Source organism: Poecilia mexicana, unplaced genomic scaffold (genome assembly GCF_051168715.1).
Source record: "Poecilia mexicana isolate PSO_F unplaced genomic scaffold, ASM5116871v1 scaffold_9, whole genome shotgun sequence".
NCBI lineage: Eukaryota > Metazoa > Chordata > Actinopteri > Cyprinodontiformes > Poeciliidae > Poecilia > Poecilia mexicana.
In genome coordinates this window covers 34,009,023-34,018,649 of record NW_028263378.1, presented here as the reverse complement: position 1 = coordinate 34,018,649, position 9,627 = coordinate 34,009,023, and the positions used below count along the sequence as shown (strand labels likewise).

Sequence of the window (9,627 nt, the reverse complement as noted above, 5' to 3'; positions counted from 1 at the left end):
ACACTTAGAAACTCAAACTATAAACTGCTAACCTACATTTCTGTGACTCATCAGGTCTATTAAATATTATTTTAGATTTTTTTTAAAGAAAATAAATTGAGTAAAAGGCAATAAATAGATGAATGATGTTCTGGACCACCAAGCATTATAATGTTTGCTCATTACAACGCATGGGCAAACAACTAGGACTGTTAAACAAATTCATGTAAGAATTGAAATTGTTCTGAAAGCCTTTTTGTTGGTAGAATCTTATATTGATTCTATATATAGGAAGTTATTTTGTCCATCAAAATAGGTGGAAATTTTCCAACCTCTTTAAAACTAAAGAATAAAACATATTAATTCAATCACAATATCAACATGGTGTGTACAGAATAAAGCACTTTGCATGCCATAGGTAAATGTCATTTAGTTTGGTTAAGAATGGTTATTAAACTGGGAATACATGACTTCCTGTAGATGTTCTTATTGCCAGACAGACCCCATAATGGATTCCTGAGCTCAGAGATTCAAACTGACAAATCCCCCTTCTGTCCCCCACTTTATAAAGTTCTACAATGTATTTTAAGTTAATACCTGTCATTGACACATTTCCTCACACACACTAATATATTTGGTAATCAAAGAAATGACAAAAGACAGAGTTTCTAACTTTTGATGTGATTATTTAATTGTTTTGGGGATTTCTGAATAAAGAGCAATGTTTTTATTAGATAGAAATGATTCTAATTTTTATGCTGGTATTGATGAACAGACACACACTTTTACAGTGTTTTATTAAAGAACACACAATTCCATGATTTAATGTACATTTAACATTTCAAGACAAGAACAAAAAATATTGTATTTATTTTTTATATATTATTGATAAATGACTTTTGATTTATCAAAGTCATTGTCAGATGACAATGACTTTGATAAATCAGTCATTGTCAAACATTAAACTACATATTTTTCTTACTTTTTTCCAGAGAAAAAAATATTTCAGTATGTCAACTCTGCTATTGACAGCAAAGAGTGAAAATAATTCTAACAGAGTAAATTATTTTTATTTCATTACATAAGCTACATTAATACACTAATACTTCAGATTGAGATATTTAAAAAAAACACAAAAAGTGAAAGAACAAAACATTTATTTATTATACTGGGAACACTGGTCACAGGCAGGGCTTCAGTCTGCTGGTCTCACTGGGAGAACTCCAATGACTTCTGAGGCGTCCTGGTTCACAGGCTAAAGCCAAGGATAAAAGAGAAATTATCCAAAAGTGTAATAGAAAATACATATATTTTTCCTTCACATTCAGAAAAAGACATTTTCAGCATGTTGGGCTCTGACTCGTAGCATCTTTATAGCTAAATACCGACATGGAGAAGCTGAGCTGGAAACAGGCTGAACAACAGCAGCTCCAGCTCTGATCCTGACTGATCTTTCCTCACTAAATCCTCTGGTTTTTAATTAACTTCTCCTCTAACAGCGGTTTTTCATCACCTCTCGTCTCATTAGAAAACAGTATGAAAACATTAGCTGCTACGCTAACAATCAGCGGTTATTTCGGGCCAATTTAGCTACATAGGAAATATTTTTCGGTTGTTTAGAAGGGACTTTCTGGCTGCAAAGTCAAGTAATTCTGCTCGTAAAAATTATGTTATTTTCTTTCATCCTTACCTGTGAAAGGTAATGCCAATGAATCCAGTTTATTTTGTAGAACGGTTGAAATTAGTCAAAACAGCACAGGACTTAAGGAGCTCCGATCGCTCTGCTGCCAAGATGGCAGTGACGTAACGTAAGACTCAGGGCTCAATGAGGCATCTAGTATTCATGTCTACAGACAGAAAGTTTTAGCACTTAAGCATTTTATTTTTTATTTAGCTACACAACGTAATCAAAAACTAATAAACCCTAACCTCATTTTGAGAGTTTTGCTTGAAAATAAATTGACAATATCACAGGAAATTAAATGTTTAAGTGAAACAGTTTCTGTATCACAATTTAAAAAACTGCAAAAATATTTCAGAGGTGTAACACTTAAGTAACTGAGTAAGAGTAAACTGAAATATTTACTACTTAGAAAATGCATGCTAAAATCTGAATATTCTTTTGAAAGTATGTAGCTGAAATTAATTTAGCAGACGCAGCACAGTGTTTGCATAATATCTGTACCAACAGAAATACAAAAAACTCTAACGTGGATTATCATTCTGAAACAAACAGCAAAGGTACATGTCATATTTTTGGGATTTGGGAAATACGTGATTCTTTACCATTTGTAACACTTTTTCTGTGGATTTTTCATGTGGATCGGTGACACCTATACAGTGTTTATTTTATAATTATTTTTGTTGTTATTCCCCAGAATTGCTGTAATTATACTCATGTCGGAGTAATCAACTTCTTTCTGTGAAAGAGACCAGAGAAAAGAGGAAAACACTAAACATTTTCTCCAGCAATGTTGACTTTTCCAAAAAAGGGAAGGTTTTGGACTTTAATTTGACCGGCTACCTGTGTGGTTTGGATCGTGTTGCTCGGTGTTGGTAGAACAGAAAGACGGAATAATTTTCAGGCTGAAGCGTTGCTGCTCTCGGCTGTTCTTAAATTACCGCGCTCGGTATCAGAGGGGCTCGTCGCTCCGACTGCATGTTAAATGTATTTTATATAATTGTCATATAAACAAAAACTAAGAAGTTGCCTAAAAATAATTTCATACTCCGTATAACACAAACGCACATCAACACACATATTGACTTACCTTGTGCCGAATCGCTGCCTCTGTTCTCAGCCTGTTTCCGTAGCAGTGGATTTCCTCCCCCATTATTTTCCTCCAACAAATTATTCCAGTGAACGAAGCACGTACAGCTTCCTTTTAACCTCCATCTTCCCATTTCTGACGCTGGATCTTCAATATCCTCAAGCTTTGAAATAGCAGGCAGCTACAAACCGTGTGTTAGCTGTAGTGGCTAAGTTTTGGCTATGGTCCGCTGTGGCCTTGATATCAGCAGAAAAATGGAAAATAAAACTAAGCACTAGATTGTACCGGCTAATTACTGAACACAACAGCACACAACAAAACTCAGTTGCTCTACCAGTAGAGCAACTGAGAGATATTTTAACTTTTGCATCTTGTTCATGATACAGCTCTTACAGTTGTGGTTAAAAACAATAGGAGCAAGCGGACCCGGAAACAATCTATGTGGCGAAAAATTAAAGTCACCACTACTCGTAGTATATAGGCTATTTGTTAAGAACTGTGAGCTGTGCTGAAGTAAATAAAAGAGAAAACTTCAAACATGCTGAGAGCTGGACTCCGTAAGGTGAATTTATCACAGATTTCAAAATAAAATAAAATCGGGAGACTGCAGAAAATATAAGAAATAGCGCCCTCTTCCTTTCCGGAGAAGGAAATGGTCTCATTTCCAAATATGAGTCTGTCGTGTATACAGTCAGCTGCATCAAACAGAAAAAGGCGATGACGGACACTGGCAGTCTCATGCTTTATTTGGAAATGGGGCCATTGCACTCCGGAAGTGAAGGGGGCGCTATTTCCTATATTATCCACAGTCTCCCGTTTTTATTTTCTTTTGAAATCTGTGATATATCTTCACCTTTAGGAAAGAGTTCCACTCTGTATTTGAACTTCAATCTTTTATTCACTTCAACACAGCTCACAGTTTTTAACAAATTCTGTAGCTTTCCATGTACTTCTAAATCTGTTCCTTAGTTGTATCTTTTCGGGTCTACTACTGCCTCTAGTGGCGTCGGGGTGGTAACATAACTAATATAATTACATTACTACATGAAAATACCACAAAGTCTTTATTATTTGTTATTAATTTTTCATTTTTGTAAGGAGGTAGAGCTAATTAAATGCCCTAAAGACCTAATGTGGTTCCAGTTTCACTCGAGGGACAATCTGTTGAAACTTTGGCAAATCTTAAATACTCTGGCTCATTCCTGGACAGTTCAGCTTTGCAGAAAAAACTGACTATATTCTTAAAAACTGTTCACTGAGACTCTGTCTTTTAAGAAGACATGGTGATCTTGGGGTTACTCAACCAGAGGTTGTGTACAAGACAATGTTGAGTGTTTTCACTTTTCATCTCCTCGGCTCGTTTGGTCACATGAGCTGCAGACTAACAGATAAACCTTTAAGAATACTTTTAATGGCAGATAAAATAGCAGGTAAATAGTGGTGAACCCAAAAACAACTCTGTCTCAAATGTTTGCTAAACGAACATGGAAGACATCAAGAAATATTTTAGCAGAGAGCATCCATTGTTTTTCATCAGTTTGAACCTCTGAGCTCATGAAGGTGTTGCTGTGTTCCTCTGGCAACTAAGAACATCTATTAGAAGTTATTTATTGACAGCACAGTAATTATTCTTAACCAAACTAAATGATAACATTTACCTGTAGCATGCCTTACCCACACATACACACAAAGATGCTTACACAGATAACAAATCCAATATTACACATGCCCAGGTATTTTTGGTCCATGTATTTTCAGGCAGTTTGTTTTTTCATTTTAAATAAAAAATTAAAAAACAAAAACAGACTTGTTTTTTCTTTTATAGTTTATTAAACCAAAATCGAATAACGGCTTATGTTGACAAAATCAACATAATCATTTTAGAAACACCACACAATCGAATTGCCATCTATGTACACACTTAAGTATCTAAAAGATGTAACCTGTTGGATGGAGCACCCATGTATGGCTATAGGACTCCGGTCACTGATTGATTTAGGATCCAGAAATAACTCAACAGTTTTTGAAGTGTTTATTTGTAGCTTGTGAGAGTCGCACCATAAAACAAACTTATCTACAGCAGCTTTATGACTGTCAGGATTGTCTGTTAAGAGACTCAGAATAACAGTATCATCTGAAAATTTTATTATATACTGATTGGGTTGAGAACTGACATATTAATTTGTGTACAAAATAAAAAGGTAAGGCGAACTGACACAATCTTGGGGGGCCCCTGTGCTACTCAACCCTTTCATCCATAGTGTTCACTACAGTGGACAGCTGTCTAAAAGCCATTTTCTTGTGCTTCTTGTGGATTTTTATGTTATAAATGCACACAGACCACTGAAGTGGACACTAATGCATCATAAAATACACTATCTACTACTGGCCATCAGCTGCAAATGGAAGAAATTATTTTTGTTAAATCCAATATGGCCGACAGACAAAAAAAAAAAACATGCCGACCGACCCTGTCCCTTCTTCTACTGTAGACGACTCTTGCAGGTAAAAAAATATATTGTGACATTAGATAACCCCTAAAGAACAATACTACTGATGTATTTTTAAAATAACTTTGTATTTGGAGAAAATTACAATTGATCACCTAAAAAAAATAAAATAAAAAAATGTATATATTTTTTACAAAATATGTTTTCCTACTTATTTTTAATGCCTTAAGAAAATTTTTTAAAAATGGAAAAAATCCTGACACAAAATATCATAATTAATGCATGAAAGGGTTAACATAGAATCAGAGAGAACTGAATTTTACTTGCTGAGATCTTTTCGGTAAAAAAAAAAAAAAAAAAAGAATAATACCACTTAGTTAAAAAAGAATTAACCTTCAACTGTACCAATTTCCTGAGAAGAATGTTTACATTGATGGAATTAAAAGCTGAACTAAAATCAACAAAAATAATTCTGGCATATGATGCGGAGTTCTCCAGATGCTTTAGTGTGAGGTGTGACAGTGTCAAAATAGCATCACTTGTACTACGTCTACTGGCGTAAGCAAATTGAAGGAGATCCAGAAATGGCTGCACTTCCACTTGTAGTAGCTCCAACATGAGTTTCTCAAATGATTTAATTACAATAAAAGTGAGCGCTAATGGGCGCTCACTTTTATGACAATTGATTTCTTCCAAATATCTGGTACCAAATGCGTGTCTATAGAGATCTGAAAAAGTTTAAGCCAAACTGGAGAAAGTTCTTCTGCAAAGTTCTTGAGAAGGAAAGCAGACATATTGTCTGCACCAGTTGCTTTATGTGTGTTTAAACCCTTGAAGACCCTAGACTGTAAATCAATTACAATTCTGCTCTCAGATCCACAATTTACATCCTCTAATATTTGCCAACACTCCTTAGAATCATCAGTTTCAAACCGTAAATTAAAACTGTTTAAGTCGTTTGCTTTTGCTTTCTCATTTAGTGCAGCCAGGGCCTTCCACTTGGAAGCCATATTAGTCATGGCTCGGATGGAGTCCCACAATCCCTTAGTGTTTGAGTCAGACAGTTCACGTTCCACCCGCTCCTTATGCTGCCGCTGTGCTGTTCTCAGCAGCTGATTGAGATCCTTTTGTGCAGCTCTAACACCTGCCTTGTCTCCTGCTTAAAGGCAGATTTTTTCCTGGCAATGCACTCACTTATTTCCTTTGTTAAATATCGTTTGTTATATTGATACCTCTTTACTGTCTTTTGAGGTATAATAGAATCAACACAGAAGGAGATATAGGCACTAACTGCCTCAGTGACACAGTTGAGATTTGCATCCAAGAAAAATATTTCCCAGTTTGTACCTAGGAAGCAGCAACTCAACGCCTCCATTTTTTTTCCTGGGACCACACCTTCACCTGGTGGAGCTCAGGGTTATTTGACTTAAAAATGGACCAATAAGGGGAGCTGTGGTGACGCAGGGGCAAAGCACAACCCATGTATTGAGGCCTTAGTCCTCAAGCTGGTGGTCGCAGGTTCGATTCCCACCCTGGTGACATTTGCCGCATGTCTTCCCCCTCTCTCATAACCCTATTTCCTGTCAAACTACTTTCAAAAAAAAAATGGACTGATAAGCAGGGAGTAAATGAATTGCCAAGAGGTGGTTTAGCTCTAGCTGAATATGCATCCTTAATATTGCCATAACATTTATCTAAGATGTTAGTGTTCCTTGTACTGCACTTCACGTACTGGAAAAAACCAGGCAGAAACTTATTTAAACTGCAGTGGTTAAAATCTCCAAGGATGAACATAAGAGCATCCGGCTTATTCTAAAGATGGTGATGAACGCAGTCCAAGATTTGAATTGCTGCTCTTGTTGCATTAGCACTGGGCGGTACATAAACTACACACACAAAGATGTTGGTAAACTCCCTTGGGAGGTAGTATGGCCGCAGAGCGACATATAGCAGCTCCAAGTCGGGGCTACATACTCTGTCTCTGGCAGTGATGTTGCAGCACCAACTGCCCTTCACATAAATGCAAACCCCACCACCCTTGGATTTACCAGAGTCAGCGTTTCTGTCCAGACAGATACTACACTGCTAATTAAAAGGTTTGGTTCATAGCATTTGGAGCTCACAAAATATCACATAAACATAAGTGAAATTTACTGTACCAACAATTAGGATCGCAGCAAAATCCATCCATCCATCCGTCCGTCCGTCGGTCGGTCACGGGGGCAGCAGCTTCAGAAGGGAGGCCCAGACTTCCCTCTCACCAGCCACTTGTTCCAACTCCTCCAGGGGCCAAACAAGCCACAATTAAATAAATCAAAATATCCCAAAAGCATCAGCGGACTGGCATAGGGGCTACCGAGAGACTCCTGCTAGATTCCAGCACAGAGATTTGCAGCGCAGCAGCTCGCTCTTCATGCAGGGCCGGCCCAAGGTAATATGGGGCCTTAGACAGAATCATGACTTAGGCTCCATGACCCCCTCCTACTTAGAACCTCAGCATCACTAAGAGTTATTAAATAGGGATTTACTGAAGTCTGTGACAGGGAGTCCAGATTAATTGGCTGAGCTTAAACTCAACCACTGATTATTGGTTATTGTTTGCTGTGATGTATTTGTGAACAAACCCAGCTCAAACACAAATATTACGCCACATTGTAGCCATGGTAACACAAGAATCAAACTGTAAAGATGATTCTTTGCACTTTTACAAAGTAAACTTCCTAATTAAATCCTAGATGTACTATTTATGTTTTGATTTTTTCACCACTGAATGCATTAAAAAAATTAATATCATTCTCAATAAATGAATCCTACAGGTTTAGATCTATGATCTGTGTTACAATTCACCCATTCACAGGGGCCCTTGAATGTCTAGAGGGCCCTACCAGCAGCTACTGAGTTTTATTTGCCTTGATATCTCTGTCTTACAATTCCAGATCTCTCATAGGAGCTAATGCCAAAAAATTATGTAGAGTTAACCCCTCTGAGCTTTTTGATCTTTAAAGCAGTCTGCAAGCCAAGTTGTTATACAGAGTTTAAGCAGAAGTAATAAGATGCTTCATAACCAGTGACCTTCTCTCCTATGGTCTGTTTAACAGCTACAGTCTCAGATCAACTCAAATATCAAATATAGTATGATCCAATTAAATATTAGATTCTTGATTAATATGGGTTGTTGCTATGTTGTTGTATAATGTTTTAAGGTCTTGTTCAATAAGCCCCCTTTTTAACTTTGAGCCCCTGCCCTTCCAAAGTTCTCTGCACGGCTCAGAGTAAGTACACTATTAATTTGTCACAAAAAGTTATTTTAAGATGTTTATAGGCTAGAAAGTAGCCCTCATAGTTTCATCTATGCACATAGTTCATCCAAAATTAGACTTCTTTGAAATATGCTCCAGAGTTTTCAGAGCAGTGTCGCTCCGCTAACGGGGGCCAAGCGGCTCCAGGCTCAGCGGATAGATGGAGTACATCTTCCCCACAAACTGCAAAAAGTCACTCTGTTGTTTTCTGCTGCTTGTTATCTGTTCTAAGCGGCTCAAAGTGCGAGATGAAAAGTTCAATCTGTACCAAATTCGTTTGGTACAGAAATAATTTTTAGCCATTTAGCAGATGACACCACCGTTTTCTTAAAATATCACGAACAGGCTCCAATTGTAATTGATAAAATAAAATAATTGTCAGAGGCTTCAGGACTTATGCTAAATCTAAAGAAATGTGAGCTTATAGCCATTCATGACACTTCCCGAAGAGAAATATATAGCATTCCAATTAAATCTGAAATTAAATACTTAGGAACTATTATAGCCAAAAACCAAGAATCAACCTTAACTATTGAAAACAAAATTAAAAATATAAATCCAAACTTAAATTGTGACTCCAACAAGATCTTTCCATTTTAGGACAAATTTACTTATCAAAAATGGAAAGCTCGTCAAGATTAATATATTCAACTTGTAGCACTACTGTCCCAAAGAGCCTAATTAAAACTATCAATCAAATGAACATGAACTTTATTTGTAGAAACAGGCCACACTACCAAAGAAAAGGTCACATGGGCAAAGAAATTAGAGATGGCAGTATGAAAGTAATTGACTTCGAGTGTCTTAACAGAACCCTTAAGATTAATTGGTTGAAATCCTGGATCCTGGTATTATGTTCCCAATCATATATTTAACAAAACAGGGGGTCTAAAACTTGTACTTCTGGCTGATTTCAATATACATAAATTGCCCATTAAGCTATCAGAGTTCCATAAACAGTTGTTACTATGATGGAAAATGTTCTATGTACATAACTACTCACCACACTGCTCTATTATATGGAATAACAAAGTCATATTACATCACAATAAGTCATTATTTTATGAAGAACGGATGGAGAAGAACACTTGGTCTGTTGTACACTTAATGGATGCTAATGGTTGCATG

At 36.7% G+C, this 9,627-nt stretch overlaps 1 long non-coding RNA gene across 1 annotated transcript; it reads right to left on the bottom strand.

Annotated features, from left to right (window-relative positions):
- Positions 1-671: 671 nt before the first annotated feature.
- On the bottom strand, positions 672-1,834 carry LOC148157805 (uncharacterized). Its single transcript, XR_015764205.1, has 2 exons — positions 1,670-1,834; positions 672-1,234 (listed from the first exon to the last, which is right to left on the bottom strand). It is a non-coding gene; the product is annotated as an uncharacterized LOC148157805 (long non-coding RNA).
- Between the last annotated feature and the right edge of the window lie 7,793 nt (positions 1,835-9,627).